Source organism: Streptopelia decaocto, assembly GCF_964273445.1.
Source record: "Streptopelia decaocto genome assembly, chromosome: 6".
NCBI classification, from domain to species: Eukaryota; Metazoa; Chordata; class Aves; order Columbiformes; family Columbidae; genus Streptopelia; species Streptopelia decaocto.
Window position 1 is genome coordinate 3,982,403 of NC_138660.1, and position 16,444 is coordinate 3,998,846.

The window sequence follows — 16,444 nt, forward strand, 5'->3', positions numbered from 1 at the left end:
TTCTTGAGTTTATGGCATGCTTAGGAGGTTGCCACTCCCCCTTTTACATCTACACTAGTGCTACGCTTTCCAAAAACATGTTATTCTGCATGAAAAAATATATCCTACGTATATCTGTTGTTTCTTACCATTGGAGTGGAATAGTCTCTTGTTTTCCTCTCCAAAAGCAATCTATCTTCACTGCACTGATGCTTTACAAAATAACAGTTGAAACTATGACCAACATTTGCTTAACATCAATACAAGTTTTTCATTATTATTTTTGGCAGATTTTGGGGGTCTTTTACTAAAAGGTTTGTTTTTTCTGTTGATTAGCTTTTATAATATTTGGGTTCAGTTGCTTTAGAATCTGAGTGTAATTCTGATTTTTCACTGCTCTGAAAAACAAAACCAAAAACACAACACTCCTACCTGTCATCCCAACGGAACTCTGCAAACTGCTGTTAAAGATGTATTAATTCTCTTTCAAAATAATACTGTCTCTAGGAGTAAATATAACTACATTTTAAGCATAAGGAATTAAAGCGACAGTTTGTTTCAGTACTGTAACAGAATCCAGCACACGACATAAAAAATTTAGCTGCTATGCAGGGAAGAAATAGCAGCACAATAAGACAGACTTCACGGTCCTGGGAGCAATCTGTGTGACTCCATCTGCCTGACCTTTGACAACAGAGAAACTTTGAGAACAGCCTGTTGAGCAACTTGCTAAGTCTTCTGGGCACGTGGCATCCTCAAGGACACGTCGTTCCCATTTGCAGAGCTGCATCATTATCGTTTTAAGGACACTCATTCAATCCAACTCCAGGCACCACACTTTGCTCGCCTCTTAAGTCTCCACGGGCTTCCTTACTAAGAGTGGAGAGCAACGGGGTTTTTTGAAAAGGTTATTCTGAATAATAGGCTATTCAAGGCATGTGGACTGCTTCTGGAGACACCTAATTTCACCTCATTTCTACAGGGGAAATCCCAGAGAGACCAGCCAGCTACATTAAAGGCCTAAGGTAGGCGATGTAAAGATTGATTGCCTGCACTCCCAGCATCTACATGCTCCTTCTCATCCTGTCTTTATTTTTTATCTATTATCTAAGTCCCTAAAGGTAAAAAATCATTGACGTCGCATTGGTAACTATGCTGTGCTATTTTTCATGATTTACCAGAGGCACTATCTCTGAAATTCCTTTCTTTTTTCTTAATGATTTGACTATCATGCAACTCATATAGAGATAACTGAGTGAAACAGCGTGGACCAGCCACAGTTAAACCTGAGGGCTGACTAAGCCTCCAACATTATGTCACTCTCCTGGCCCCTCTGTGGCAAGAAGGACAATTAGAGCACACTAAGTGACATATTTAATTAGATACCATGCTTTTTCGAGTTATGCAAGTGACCCCTAACACCTCGGCTAACCAGATAAAAAACTTTACTCTTAATTTGGATGCTTATTCTTTCTTATTAGGTAAATTATCATTCACTTCGTCCTGGTTAATGGTGGATATGAAAAAAAAGAAATATTTTTTTCCTTCTCTTTCATAGTTTATAAAATAATTTAAAATTACTAAGGAGCAGCTGATATTTGTAGTTTGGATGAAAGCCTGACTCACAAACACTGAGAATGCACAGCACTCACAGAGGAAATTGGGTCACGTACATAGGAGTCAATATATGGATTTCAAAGTATAAATTTTAGTATTTATGTCTGAGCACACATTTTAGCCCAATGCTCTGCATACATTGGTCATTTTTTAAAACATAAATTATCGCAATGTGTTACACCTACCTCACTATAATTTACAATCTAAGCAGCCTCAAAGTCCGTTCAATAGCTTTTGATCCAGATGTAAATTCAACGTTTCTCAACAGTCAACAAGACAGAGAACTCTGCTCCAAATCTGGCCAGGTAAAAACCAGGCTTAACCAAGGCTGGGACACACAGCCCTGCAAAGAGCTTCCACAAACTGAAAATACCACGAGAACAGCCATGGACACGGAAGTGACAGCCAGTTGTAGTCTCTCAGCTCCAACAAGTAGTTCATGTAATTTAACACGAGAGAATTCAGAGTAATGAGGACAAGGGCCAAGCCTGAGGAGAAGGAGGAGGTTACTGAGTGGCCAGTGGGTTTCATATATTTTTGAAAAGCTTCCCCAAATGAATTATGTGGTTTCCCCCATTGCAGGGAGAACCAAAGCAGAGGCAGGGATGCTCTTAGTTACAGAGGGTGCCACCAATTCCAGCACTTCTTTCCTTATAAATTACCCATCATCCAGTTCACCATAGTATGTTGCATGGCAATCTGCTAACCAGGTTGCTTTGTTCAAGTGCACTTCAGATAAAGGTGTTTGAGCTGCTTCACATACTTTCACATTTCTCTGCTCTAGCAGGAAATAAACATTACAGGGAGGTCAGCAGACTCTTGCAGAATGAAACTAACCCTGTTGTGAGACGGGTCCCAGGCAAATTGTCCTCCAAACAGCCCCTTCTCCATTGTCCTGGTCATACAGACACAACTGCAGACATCACATGCTTCGAGGTAGCTGGATCCAAAGAAGAGAGAAAGCAAAAGACTTAGAATCAAGACTTTTAATGCTATAGATATGTAATTTCTCTGCTTTTGAATATCACCTAAAATAGGAGCTGAGCATAACCAAAATCAGATTGTTTCATATTCAACAGCCATAATCACTGTGGCTGAAGGGATGCGTTGGATTAGGTTGGGCAGATGTTCGGGTGTGATTGTGGTCATTTGGAAAGACCCCTCCTTAGAAGTTACCAACAACCTACCAGAGTTTGACATCATGGTGTGGACCCTAATTAATGTAACCTGTAGAAACACCAGAGAAGAAACTGTTATAAAAACAAGCCACACAACAGGCTTTGTTTCACCCCAAAAAGAAAGAAATAAAATAAATCAGGAAATGTTTAACAAATTTTTATCCAGCTTTCTACTCTTCACATACAAATAATGTTGTTTCCCCAAGAGACTCAGAGGCATTTGCAAGCTCTTCTGTACATGAGAAGAAAAAACAGAGCAAGACATTCGATATTTTTGATGAAAGAGAATTAAAAAAGGAAATCTAAAATCCCTAATGTTGTCCTCCATGTCAAAAAGGAATACTTTTATCTTCATGAAAAGATTAGAACAACAAAAAGAAAATATTCTAAGTCCCAATCTCTTAGGCCTTTCATACCTGAGATGGTGAGAAATAAACTTTTTGTAAGAAGTGGGAAAAAAGTCCTTGCTACATGTCAAAAGTCATCTGCAGCTCAGGAGTGACCTGTTCTCTCTTTGTGCTGCTAGAAAACACTCAAGATTCTCATTTATTATTTTTTATTATTAAGCATGCGCTTTAAGTCCAGCCCTGTATCCTGTGTGTGTTACTGAAAACTGGGTAAAAATCTACCTATTTGGTGATTCCACCATGGAAGTGCCAGCAGTAAGTCCCAGCTTCCACGGCAAACGGTATCAATATTATCATTTGAGTCCCTTCTGCTGAGACGAATCCTTCATTGGTAGAGAAGAACAAAATCTATGTCTCATTAAAGCCTCCTGCTCTTAAGGATAAGATTTGCCACTTTTAATCAGTTATTATTTCCAGGGACTTATCCTCCACAGTTTTCTCTGCTTTATACCCTGAATTCATGGCAAAAGCAATAGAAACCAGGGGAACTATTCTGACAAACACCGGAGTTTAAAAAAATACATGGTTGTGAAAGAACAATTACACCTTCCCATGCCATAAAAGCACAACAGCGTGATTGCAGAGTGGTTGGCTTCCCAATTCAAATCCATACCACTGTTTTCTTGAAAATACAATACTTTTAAAACTTGCTTTTTCCTTCCTCTCCCTCTTTTTCTTTACTAATGTGAGCACACTCTGAAAGTCCTTATATTATGAGACATCCTCTTTCTCCCTTTGATCATAACAATTCAGAGAAGCACTGCTCCTAAATGAGGAAAATGAGGAAAGAACAAGAACAGCTGCTGAAAACAAAAAAATAATTAAAAAGTAACACTTCTTCCCATGTAGGATCATTATTCTCCTTTCACCACGCAGCTCTGCTGACCTTTGCAGGGTCACACTGGGCAGCACACCGGGCGTATCTATGGTAGTTCAAATATAGCATTACATTGGAGGTAATTGAATGGAATTAGGGTGAATTTTGACTTCAGTAACTGCAGGAGACATAAAGGGAGCCTTCAAACTCTGTCTACTCCCCACATGGTGGCCCTTCAGTTTGCTGAAGAAATTCTACAGGGAAACCAGCCAAAATAAAAATGACAGTTGCTCGGCTTCTACATTATAGTTCGGTCGGATTTAAGGCTTGCCCTTTATTTTTGTGGCAGGAAAATAAATGGGATAACATGCGGGAGAATTGTCTATATTATCATGAGTGCAGTTGTGCGCTGGTTTTATAGCGCTGTGCTCAGAGGATGGGATGTTCCTCCCCAGGAGCAGAGCACAGTAAATCCCGTAATGGTAGAAACTTGCTGGTTTAAATTGGTTTAAGGTCACCGAATGGAAACAAACTGGCTGCAAGTGTTGCTCGAAGTTTCAGGCTGGCACATCTCACATCTGATGGGGAGACCATCCAAGTCAAGGTACGTTTTGTGATTTTTAAAACCAGCTCTATTTTAATCAGCACCAAAAAGTAAAACTATAATAGGATGAGCACCCCAATATTGCGCTGTTTTCCATATACAAGGACTCACTTCACAGCCATGCCGTAGGGAAAGATTTCCTCATTGTGCAGTCTCAGTTTAAATATTCCCTCTCATTTTAATGAGCCTCGCTTATTCTACCTCATTTTATCAGACAAAATTTCAGGTATACAAGAATTTAGCAACAAACCTCCGGCTGCTGTTCTTGAGGAACATATTTAAGCCCTCACAGACATACGGTATCAATTGCTCAATGTAAATCTCAGCACTTCACTTCTCGCTTCCCTGAGAATTTCTCGTATACCTACATCTTTATGCAAACAAAAGAGCCAGTCGTTACTAATAATACATTTTCTCTTGTTAATAATAAATTACTGATTTGGTTTTAACACCAAGAAGCACAACGGCAGCCCAGGCTGAATGTGAGATACCTTACCAACCCATAAACACTGGAATGTTACAAATATTAAGAGAAAAATTGAGAACATAAAATCTGTCCTAAATCTGGGAGAAAACCCCTACACTTTGAAATAATTTTAATATTCCTTTTCGAGAATTTGAATTGATAGAATTTAAGCCAAACTTCAATTTTACAGGCAAGGGGCTGATTTGTTGTAATTTCTTCTTAAGTTTTCAACACAAGAACTTGATTTTTTATAAATTAAAAGTCTGATCTGTCACCCGCATTAAATATTTTTTCAAGCTGGTTGACTGGGAAAACAAATCAGAATAAAGTGGCTGTCATCTGTAATTCGGTTTTGACAGATCAGCACAGATCAACAAATTTCATGGGAAATATCTGCTAAATTCCTCTCTCTCAGAAAAAGTTTTTATCATGGAAGAGAAGTGGACAAGTAAGAGAAGTAATTGATGTATTATCCACGATTATCTTTCATTATTTTCATTCTTATTTAAAATTCTTTTCCTTGCTGCTCTTCAGAGCGATTCAATGCACACACAAATAACTTAAGTCTTCCCCAAGATACCCACCTTTAGAAAAACAGGATCTTCCAGCATCAGAATATCGGATAGAAAAATCTCAATAAACATCAGCAGGTTCTTGCAGTATGGTAGCTCTGAAAATATTATGTTTAATAGCGAGATTTATGCCATTTTGCACATTCTGAAATACATGTTAAATACATGTATTGACTCTATCATTGGCAAGTCAAAATACTTATTCTAACTGAAGATGTGCCCATGTTAACAAAGAAAAATACGCCATATATTGATCACATTTCCAAAAATCAGCACTACACAAAATCATTTGTCTAAGAAATAGAGCCCATTTTTATATTTAGAAAATGCCTGACAGCTTTTTACTATTCAAATTATTGAGTGATTCATCCAATTATGCCATCACTCACTTGTATGCCCTGCCCTTACATCCAGTGCATAGGGAAAAGAAATTACAGTAATTTGAGGTTTCTTAAGGGATTGGTTTGTTTAGTATTGCAGGGGCTTTTACAGGTAATTAGGTTCAAATAGTCACTTAATGGTTCTTTTACTTTTTGGAACACATAATATCCAATATAGGCAGGTGTGCACATATGCAGACTAGTGCCTATACTGTGCCACAACATTATCAAATATATAGAAACCATCTGAAAATTTTTGGCGTTTTTCTTTTCCTTTTCAAACTTTACTTTTTATCTGAACTTGGAATCATGCTTACAAAGTTACTGACTGAACAAGAAACTGAAATAGTGTTTTCTTCCCTACTCAACAGATTTTACATTCAATTTTAATTTCTTATTTGAACACCAAATAATCACTTGTGCACGCGTGTGAACAATTGCTATTTAAATGCTTGTGGAGAGCTCAGCTTCTGGCTCATTTAATTGCCTGAGGCCACTGGCTAAGAAGATCTACGGAGTCATGTATGACTACATAACTATTTTATCTGCCCGGAACAAACCCCCTGGTCCCTTTTGCCACAATGATGGTGTTTCTCATCACTCCATAATTCAAGAGCGCCACTAATTGTTACATGTACAACACCCTTTGCAGAGTGTGCGTTCACATACCCTCGTCTCTGGTTTTATGAGCTGAGTTCCCCTGGCATGAGGGATTTGGGAACTGATGGATCGGTGGCTCCCACCTGGATAACGCTCATCCACAGCTCATCGTTCTGCCAATCGCAACTTCGGCTGTGCTGTAATTCACAAGCCTTTTACTGCAGCTCTTAATGACATTTTGTAACGTTGCATCGGCCGGTTTGTGCAATGCTCTCTACACAACGATAACGCTGTACGGATGCTGACAGCACGCGCCGCTTCCAGGGATCTCGCTTTAATCATCTTTCCTGCTGAGACTAAGACACTTTATAGTGAGGACTCAAAGGGGTTTGGATTGAAGGTTTAATTCAGGGCTTTTCTCTGGGAAAGCAAAGCTCGTGTCTGTGTAACTTGTTTCAATCCTCATTCACACCACTCCAGTCCTTGCAATTATTGTCAAAAGAAAAAAAAATCAAACAGGTCCGCTTCGGAGTTTCCAGTGTCATCAGTGAAATAAGCCACTCTACTCTGAATGCATTAATCACTTCGTATTGTGGCCCTACGGCTTCCCCACAGAAAAAGATGTTGCAATCAAGAAGCAAAGATCGAACAGAATGAGGCAGAAATGATACAAGGAATATTAGAAAAGGTCAGAGGAGCCCTGAGCCAAGAGTGCACGAGAACTTCAGATTTGTCCCCTGACTCGTGCTCGTGTTCCTCCTGCCTGGGGACCTCGGACTCGTTAAAGAATGTCGCAGCTCTGGTTACGATTCTGGGGGTCACGAGGGGTTTTCCCAGCAGGTGTCTCTGCTTTTCCTACAAAAATGACTCTGCAAGGGTGATAAACCAACCTGGTGTTCCTGGAGTACTTGAAACAGGGAGACGAGGCTGTTCAAAAGACCAGCGCTGTCCATCATTAGCCCATCCCTTGTCCCATTAATGTCTGGATCAAACTCCTGTCAGTGACAAGGGTACAGGTAGAAAGTGCCTATAGGAAAAAAAAGAAATAAAAACAGAAATAACTCAGTTTTCAGAACAGCTTCTCCTCAGATTTGAATAATCATTATCCCACAAAGCTGACCTTCCATCAGGCCGGGTATGGTGAGATTTGGAGTGTGTGTAAGCAAGTTATTGAAGGGAAGCAGCAGCTATGCGCACATTCAAATTATATTATCCTATAAGATATTTAGCCATACTTTCAAATAAATAATGTAAAAAAAACACTTCTGCAGGTAGTTTTGTTCTGAGTTTGTTGCTCAGCCAGTCACATTTCCTCTGAGCACTGTGGTTTAGTTTTAAATACTCTGAAATATAAAATAAAGGATGAATTATCCATCTTTGGCGTATTTAAAAGCATATTTTATGACACTGGGGGATTTGGCAGTGTTCATCAATGGATTTATCATATTCTTTTCAGAAGGTCTTGAAAATGCCAGTAAAAGTTACATTCTTAATTGGTCAACGCAGCCTTTTTCATTGGTCTGCTCTGCCATGGAACTCTCCATGGGTTACCAGACCTTATAGCAGCACAGAAACCGTTGACAAAAATGAAGGGTTGTCCCGTTGCCATTGCTTGAAAACAAATAATAACCGGGGACTTTCTATTTTGATGATATGTGTTCAACACAGATAAATTCATTATCTTCACAGCACGTCCTAAACTTCGCTGCATTCCCAAAAGATTAAAAGGAGGCACCAGCAAAAAAAGCATCTGCTTTTTAACCTCATCATTGGAATTTAGAATCTAAGCGACTTGTTCACGTATAAAGCTGCAGGAAGAGGGACAAATTCAGTTTACCCTTAGTGAGGTGAATGGTCCCTGGTCCGTGCTCGGATGGCGAGTCAGGCCAAATCCTACACAACATCGCTTATCCCTACAAAGTCAATACATATCTCTTTTGACCTTTGCATTCAGCAGGTGTAATTTCTTACTACTTAGCAATTATGATCTACAGAAGAAACATCTGGGGCCAGGTTAAGTATTTATATGTAAAAAAGTGGGGTGTTGCTAGTTTCATTTCACCCTCTGCTCCTCTGGTTCAGGCAAATGCAGTGAATAGTGACATTAATGATAAAATTCAGGTTCCGGCTCACTGCAGCCGCCGTGTTAACGTTCTCTATGAGGTCCAGTAGTCCTGCAAAGCATTCAAACTATACATCTATCAGAATAAAAAATATCCACAAGCAAGCTGAATAGTTTTCATTAAAAGAAACTGGAACAAAAAGATTGGAGGCAATGCTCTCCTGTGAGACTTGTTTTCATGACTTCTTTTTTCTTTTTAAACAGAGTTCACAATTCTCCCATATTCTATTTCTTTCTGCAAAATGCTTTGGTTTCCCCAAAACTGAGCAAATGAAATAAAAATTAATTAAACATCGGACTAAAGTGAGATTATCAGGCTTTATAAATTCTTTCCTTTGGGATAGAGGCTTTTGTTTGGCAAATTTTAAAGGAAAATAAAAAAAGCCTAACTCCATGGTGGTTTTGTATTAAGCCACTTATCAAAAGCTTTTCAGAGAGGAAAGAAATGATAATGTTAAATGAAACTCATGGGTATAGTTTATTCATTTTATGGGGAAAAAAAAGAGCTTGGCCTTATGCAGTAAACTTCGTGTGCTCCCTGTGACAATATTTGGAGATTCTCCAAATGGAGGTAAATTATTTTGGGGGAAGCAGGAGCAGGAATCAAACTTTTCTGGGGGAGACAAAGAGATACTATATACTTGTTTGGAATTAATTTTAGAAGTTTGCCTTCTCAGTGTCACCTACATTCCAACACTCAATTAGTAGTTTTCCTGTTTTATTACATGATCCATTTGGCTTTCATTATGGGGAAATTAACACTTATCAGCCCAGGACTTCATTGGACTTGGCTTGTATGTAACTGCAGCCCAATTTCTGTCTTGCAGTTTATACCAGCAGTCACTGCTGACTGCTACAGTTTCAGACACCTGAATGCCATTGGGTTGCAGGATCTCCCATCCCATTGCCATTTTAAACTGATTTCTGCCTGATTTGTCTCTTCTCAATATTTCCCCACCCAGGCCAGTTTCTAGTTGGGATCACCTTGTTCAGTTTGGCCCCTTTCATCCTACCGCAGTTCCCAACTCACACCTTGTTCTCCAACCTTCACACCTTCCTCTAGGTCTGAGTCCAGCAGCCCCTGCTCCCCACTTCCAAGGTACAAAGTCCTTTACCAAAATTTAGATACAACTGTCAACAAAATGGTTATTAGATTTACTTAGGTCTTGCTGTTAGCGTAATGATTAATTCTGTTCTTAATCTTGTTCCGGAAAAGACAGTAGTTCCTGTTCATATTTTCAAAAACTTTATCCTGAAGAAGAGGATCGTTCCTTTAGGATAAACTCATAAAGGAGAAAATAGAAACATCTGAAAGGAACAACTCATAGCAATACTTTAAAATTAGGTTTAAAGAAATCATGCATCCCTGTATATATATATATATATATATATATATATATATATATATATATATATATATTCTCCTGATGTAGCTGGTACACCGTTTGCCAAGAAGATTCCTAACCAATTACTTTTGTTTTCTTTTTTTCTTTCCCTTACTTTGGATTTTGATGCAACGTAGATATACACGCTTAGATACCTACATTACACTTAGATACCTTACTTTTTAAAAAACGCAACACAGAATGTATATTTCTAATGACTTAAATCTATAATATCACAGCTTCTACAAAACTGCTTCACTCTCATTATTCCCGACTGGAGTCCTTAGGCAGTATTCCTCCATCTGATTTCATCAGAATTTAGCTTGGCTCTCAAAATTTAGAGTCCTATTGTTATATCTCTTCTTTCTGAATCATACAGACCCAGGGAAGGTAATCTTAGTTCCGAGACTGTCATACTAAGTGAAATCTGAATAATCTGGCAAGATCTAAAAAATGAACTTGCATTTGACTGAAAAGCCTTAGAATATATCATTTTATGCAACTCTTGCCATTGGAACAGACTCAAATGCGAGTGACACGTTCAGCCTCTAACCTCAGATTTCACTTTTTAGGGGCTGTGAAACTGTGTTTTGCACTGATCCTTCGCTTTTTCATCTCACCCCACACCGTGCTCCCGTTACTAAAGCCAATAACATTTACAGTTCAGTTTTCCCTTTTATCATCTCTGACCTCCTCTGCAAGAAAACACTTTTTTATCTTTATGTTAAGATATGGCAAAAAACTCCAGTTGCTACAATGTAACCGGAATGTGGCTGAAATTGGAATCAGTCCTGGAGGTAAAAAACAGAACTTCAGGGATAAGAACCAAGATTCCTATGGAGAAAAAAGAATCTTACAAAACTTTGTATATTTAAAGAGGCACAGATGTCTTTCTGCCTTGTGTAGGTAACAGGAAGGATCAGAGTCTATCAAGAACTGTGCAGTAAAATATTGCAAAGCCTGAATTTTAAAACAAAAAATTTAGAATCTTATATTTTGAAAAGTCCCCACTCACCAGCCATTTCCCCCCTTTCACATGTTACCTGATGTTAAGGATCTTTCTTAAACTGTTTGCACCTGCACATAAAGATGTCTCAACACAACCATCTTTAAATACAGGGTTTATTTGTGAAATGCCTATTTTTCAAGATGACTACTCAGCATACATCCACAGAGCTACGCAAAAAGAAATACAGCAAATTAAAAAGGAATAAAAGTGTCACACTCCCAAATCAAACTATCCCTTTAGATATGTATTTTGACCACTAGAAAAGTCTTCCTAACATCTATCTCAAATGCCTCTGCAGCAGTTAGAGTTCACTGCCTCTTGTCCAGTCTACCTTGAAATGAAAACCAGAAGATTCTCCTCCTCTCTGTAACCTTCCGCATATTTGAAGGTCATTAACGTTCTCCCTCTGTCTCCTCTTTGTAGAACAATTATATTTGTGGAATATGCAATAAATTACTCTGTTTTAATGAGAGTAGTTGGCTTGCAGAGTAAGATGTATAGCTCTTCTCATTTTTCCCCATAAGTTTTGTTTAATATACAGGCTAAACATCTATTCAGTTGGTCTCTTCTCCCAAGTAGCAAGTGATAGGGCAAGAGGAAATGGGCTCAAGTTGCACCAGGGGAGGTTTAGATTGGATATTAGGAAAATAATCCTTCATGGAAAGGGCTGTCGGGCATTGGAACAGGCTGCCCAGGGCAGTGGTGGAGTCACCATCCCTGGAGGGGTTTAAAGGGCGTTTAGACGAGGTTCTTAGGGATGTGGTTTAGTGCTAGAGTGAGGTTATGGTTGGGCTCGATGATCCTGAGGGTCTCTTCCAACTGAAATGATTCTATGATTCCTCGTGCTAAACTAGTGGAGCAGCACAGAGGGACTTGCAAGAGAGCAGAAGGAAGGAACCTAAACTGCAAGAGGCGCACACAGGTCTTCTCTGTTTCTACAAAAGGAAAAAAACTGCACCTAGTATCATTGTGACTTCTTCTCTTTTGTGCTATGACCCACGTATCTCAGTATCTCACGCACATAGATGTGCACTCACGTATACACGGCACAGACGCTCCTTTTCTTGCAGGTGAAGTCACTGATTTCTGCTGCCACAGGTTCTCAGTACAGGAAGAAGCTGTGTCCTCTCCCACCCCAAGATGAGATCGACTCCAAAAACATCCTCTTAATTTCATTAACTTGTGAGTTATGACTCACCAGCCAGGCCCCACCAGCAATTTCAGAAAACACATAACAGGATATCATTTTTACTCCCTGAAGTACATCACTATTTTAATCTAGAGTTGTAATTGACTCCACTTTTAAAGGAGGTGATAAAACGTTCAGAGAGTTGCCGCAGTACCGCTAGATAAGCAGCCCTGCCAATATATAAGGGAGATAGCACAGCCAATGGATGAGAAAATGATTACAAACATATTAGAATGATCCTTCGCCACATTGATCTGTAATTTTACTTTATGTTATCTATTAATCTCTGATCTGTGTCTTTTGAATCATATCCAAGTGAATTGTACCCCTGGTGATTGCTGTTCAAACTTCCTCCAGAGTCACAGTCAACACAGCAGCATGTAATACATTTTGTTACTGTAAATATGATGGGTAAAAATTGATACTGAAAAAGATAGAAGTGTAAGCATGTGTTTTATCAGGGCTAATATTGTTTCCTGTTGTGCAAGATAAGGAAGCTCAGTTTCTATCCTTTTTTCAGCAAGCAAGAGTCATGTTTGGTGACAGCAAATACAAAAATCCTTTAAAGATATAGACTACTTCCAGTGCTTAAAGTTGCAGTGAAGGTCAAAAGCAACAGTGATTCAGGCTCTGGACCATCTAAATTCAGAGTTACTTCCACCAGTCACCTGAAACCATGAGTTTTTGTAACAATTGGGGTGGGACAGGAGAAACAGAGAAATGAACTGAATGTTCCCTAATCCTACCTAATCCATAATTGTGTCATCTTCTGAAATGGGATATTTCTACTTGCTTCAGCACCTGCTCGCCTAGAAACTGCCCTTTGCATCACAGCCACAGAGCATAACTTTGCTAACCTTTATGTTCATCTTTTCCATGGATCATTTGAGAAGCATTCAAAAATTAGCAATCATTTCAGCAGCTCAAAAAGATCTCAGCTCTTCTTAATCATTTGTATTCTGTGAGGAAAAGATTAATACCCTCAGTGAGAAAAACAACATGCCACAGGAAGGTCTGATCTAATTGCAATATTATTTCCTACTGAATACCACCAATATCCAGAATTTCTATATATACTAAATCTGTTTCATGGGGAACAACAGGATCATGGTGGTCGCGTGTGCTTCACCTTCTCACTGCAGGAGTTTAAGAGCCTGAGAACATATAGCTGAATGAAAGGTATTCGTGTTTATACTTACACGCTTTTCTGGTCATCAACTCACCATAATACTTGAGACTTCCTCCAACAGGATCCATTTTGATGTATCAACTGGCTGAAAGAAAAGCAAGTTTTACCTACAGGGAACTGAATTACAAAAATATGGATTAACAGGTTTGATTTGTGTGTTTTGAAATGTCTTCCTCTGCTACAATAATAATCTCTGTCTAATGCACCACAGCCTGGCAAATCAGTGCTCACAAATCAGAGCAGCAGTGGATTCTGTCACCTAAATAGTTAACATCACAGATATTTTAGCTTGTATGGCATCGGCATTTACAAATCTCCATTCAGCTATGCTGTCTTAGATACACCAGCATTTATACCAGTCTGTTTAATCCACACAGAGCCCAAACCCTACACATGACCTCTGGTCATCTGCTTTTGGGGGTCTTATTACAAGATATGGGCACAATTTGAACAGAGATCAAGGAGAGCTCAGGGATTACTGAACTCCTATAAACACAGAGTAAATAAGTACCTGTGCAATAGAGTGCAGGCATTAAACACAGAGAGATTGTAGCCTACATACACATTTTATTTATCAAATATTAAGGAATTTTAATGGGAGAGCATGCCCTTACATGTTATGATCATGAAAAAGTGTCGGTTGGACTTTATACCCCCTCAGATATCAAAGTCATCAACCACAAGACACAGATTTGTAGCAAATGAGGCTTAATTAACAGTGGTGTTCCTGAATTTCCCTGTTCCTCAACATTCCCTGCTGCTATGGAAAATTAATTAAGACTTAAATCTTGTGGTTCCTTCTTTAGCACTTGTTGCATGGCAACATTCATTTTTATGTATGAGCTTCTTTCTCCGGATGACTTTATAATAGTCTTACCCAAAAGATGAGCCGTTAAAGTCTTCAGACAGATATCTGCACATCTTGGTTTGGTTGTGCTGGGTTATTCACTCATAGGATATGAATTATTCACTGATAAGAGAGACCGTAAAGCTCTGGTTGGTTCCAGGCATCAGTAAAATCAGTCAGTCATGGCAGAGGATTTAACTGCCTTCTTTTTAAGTCATTTCCACAACCATTTCTAAGGAATATCCACTGAGGGAAGCCTTGCAGATACACACAGAAGACTGTGTTCTCTAAATTTAAGTTCCAGTCAAGATGCAGTTTCCACCAAAAAAATTATATAGGTGAACTATCCCATACAGGTGACTTCTCCTTCCACTGAATTACAGGTCAAATTCGCCATGTAATGCGGCAGCCTGACTGAATTCATGCAATGGCACAGGAAGATTGAAACATAAATGGCACAACTTGATTGGAACTCTTTGTAACCAATATTATTGCTGATTTCAGTCGATCTCTTCCAGTGCACAAAAAATAAATCTTAGAAGAAGAGCAACATGTGTCCAGAATACACTTGTCTCTACCAGAAAACACTTGGGAGGAGATTGGGCCAATCTCTCATGGAGGCCTCAACAGAAACAATTTCTTCAAAGAAACTGCTGAATTAATAATCTTATTCTATTATGCTCTCATGACCAAGCCTTTTTAAAAAGTATATTATTTTTTTGCCTCTGTCGAAGCAACAGGAATTTTTGTTTAATCACTATTTCCCTGTAAAATAATGTTTCCTTAATATTTGAGTGAACAGGAATCGCTTGCACTGACAAAACTGCTGCATCCAGAGAAGCGAGAAACAGCTTGTCTCTCTCTTCTGAACACATTTTTATCCAAAAAGATAAAATATACTTCAAACTGCCACCGTAGCACTGCAATCTGTTAGTACATGCTAGTACCAACAAGTTCTCAAAAGGAGACAGGCTCAAAATGGAAAATTCAGACCTCAGTGCCTCATTTTCCAGACCCAGTTTGTGCTTCAAGAAGAGATCATCTCAAGATTTCGAATCAAAATTATAAGAGGTCATCTGCAGATTTTGAATCAAATCTCAGCTCACTAAGAAGGTTTGAAGATGTTCAGACAAAAGTTCTTCTTAATTCGGATAACCCACAACCATGCCTTCCTGTTTTTCACAGCATTTTAGTATTATGAAAATAGCAAGCAGCCCTGCAGAAAAAGCATACACTGTTAACAAATTTATTTAATGTGACCTCTTCTTGTCTCGCCGGGCTTTAAACATCCAGGAGTGTGTTCCCTGCCCGTCCTTGGCATTGAACTGGTCACATTACCAAGGACCACACTCGTTCAAACAAGTTTTACTTTTGCTGTCACTGCCAGTGTAAAATAATATATTCAGGCAAAAAGGAATTAATTATGTGGACAGAATAAACAAAACCAAACATGCCAATGTATCCATATTCCAACGTTCAAATCAAGACTGAAAGCAAGCTCCTGCTGGGAATATTTTGGGGTTGTTCTTTGTATTTGAACCAATCCACCCATTTCAAAGGGACATGTAAACAAGTCCAGAAGTACTGAAGTAGCATCACACCCAAAACCGAAGAATATCAGACTCATCCATCATTTATGGCAACACACCAAGAGAAGCTGTGAACACCATGCTGACAATTTGCTTAGGACCATACAGAGCAACTGGGGAGACAAACCTCAGATGTATCACCCTTCTGACAACACATGCAAAGAGTTATAGTGACACACAGGTTAAAGCACCATTTACCAAAAAGGTGTTAGTTTATATTATCTCATGGATAACAGCTATTATAGGATAGTCTTGCACTTGTAACATTCATAGGACAGTATGGCACATGTCAAAGCAATTATGTTGTGTTAGCCTGGACACCAAATGCCAGGAAAGCATTAATTTGGAGGTGATCAGAACCTGCTGTTTTCTTTGTGAATAATTTATGTATTGAATGTAGCAGTCATTTCTTGATAATTTACAAATGGAAAATACTGCCCAGCTCTGCTTGCTGCTGTTGGCAACCACTCCCTGAACAATCCCCAGGAACACGC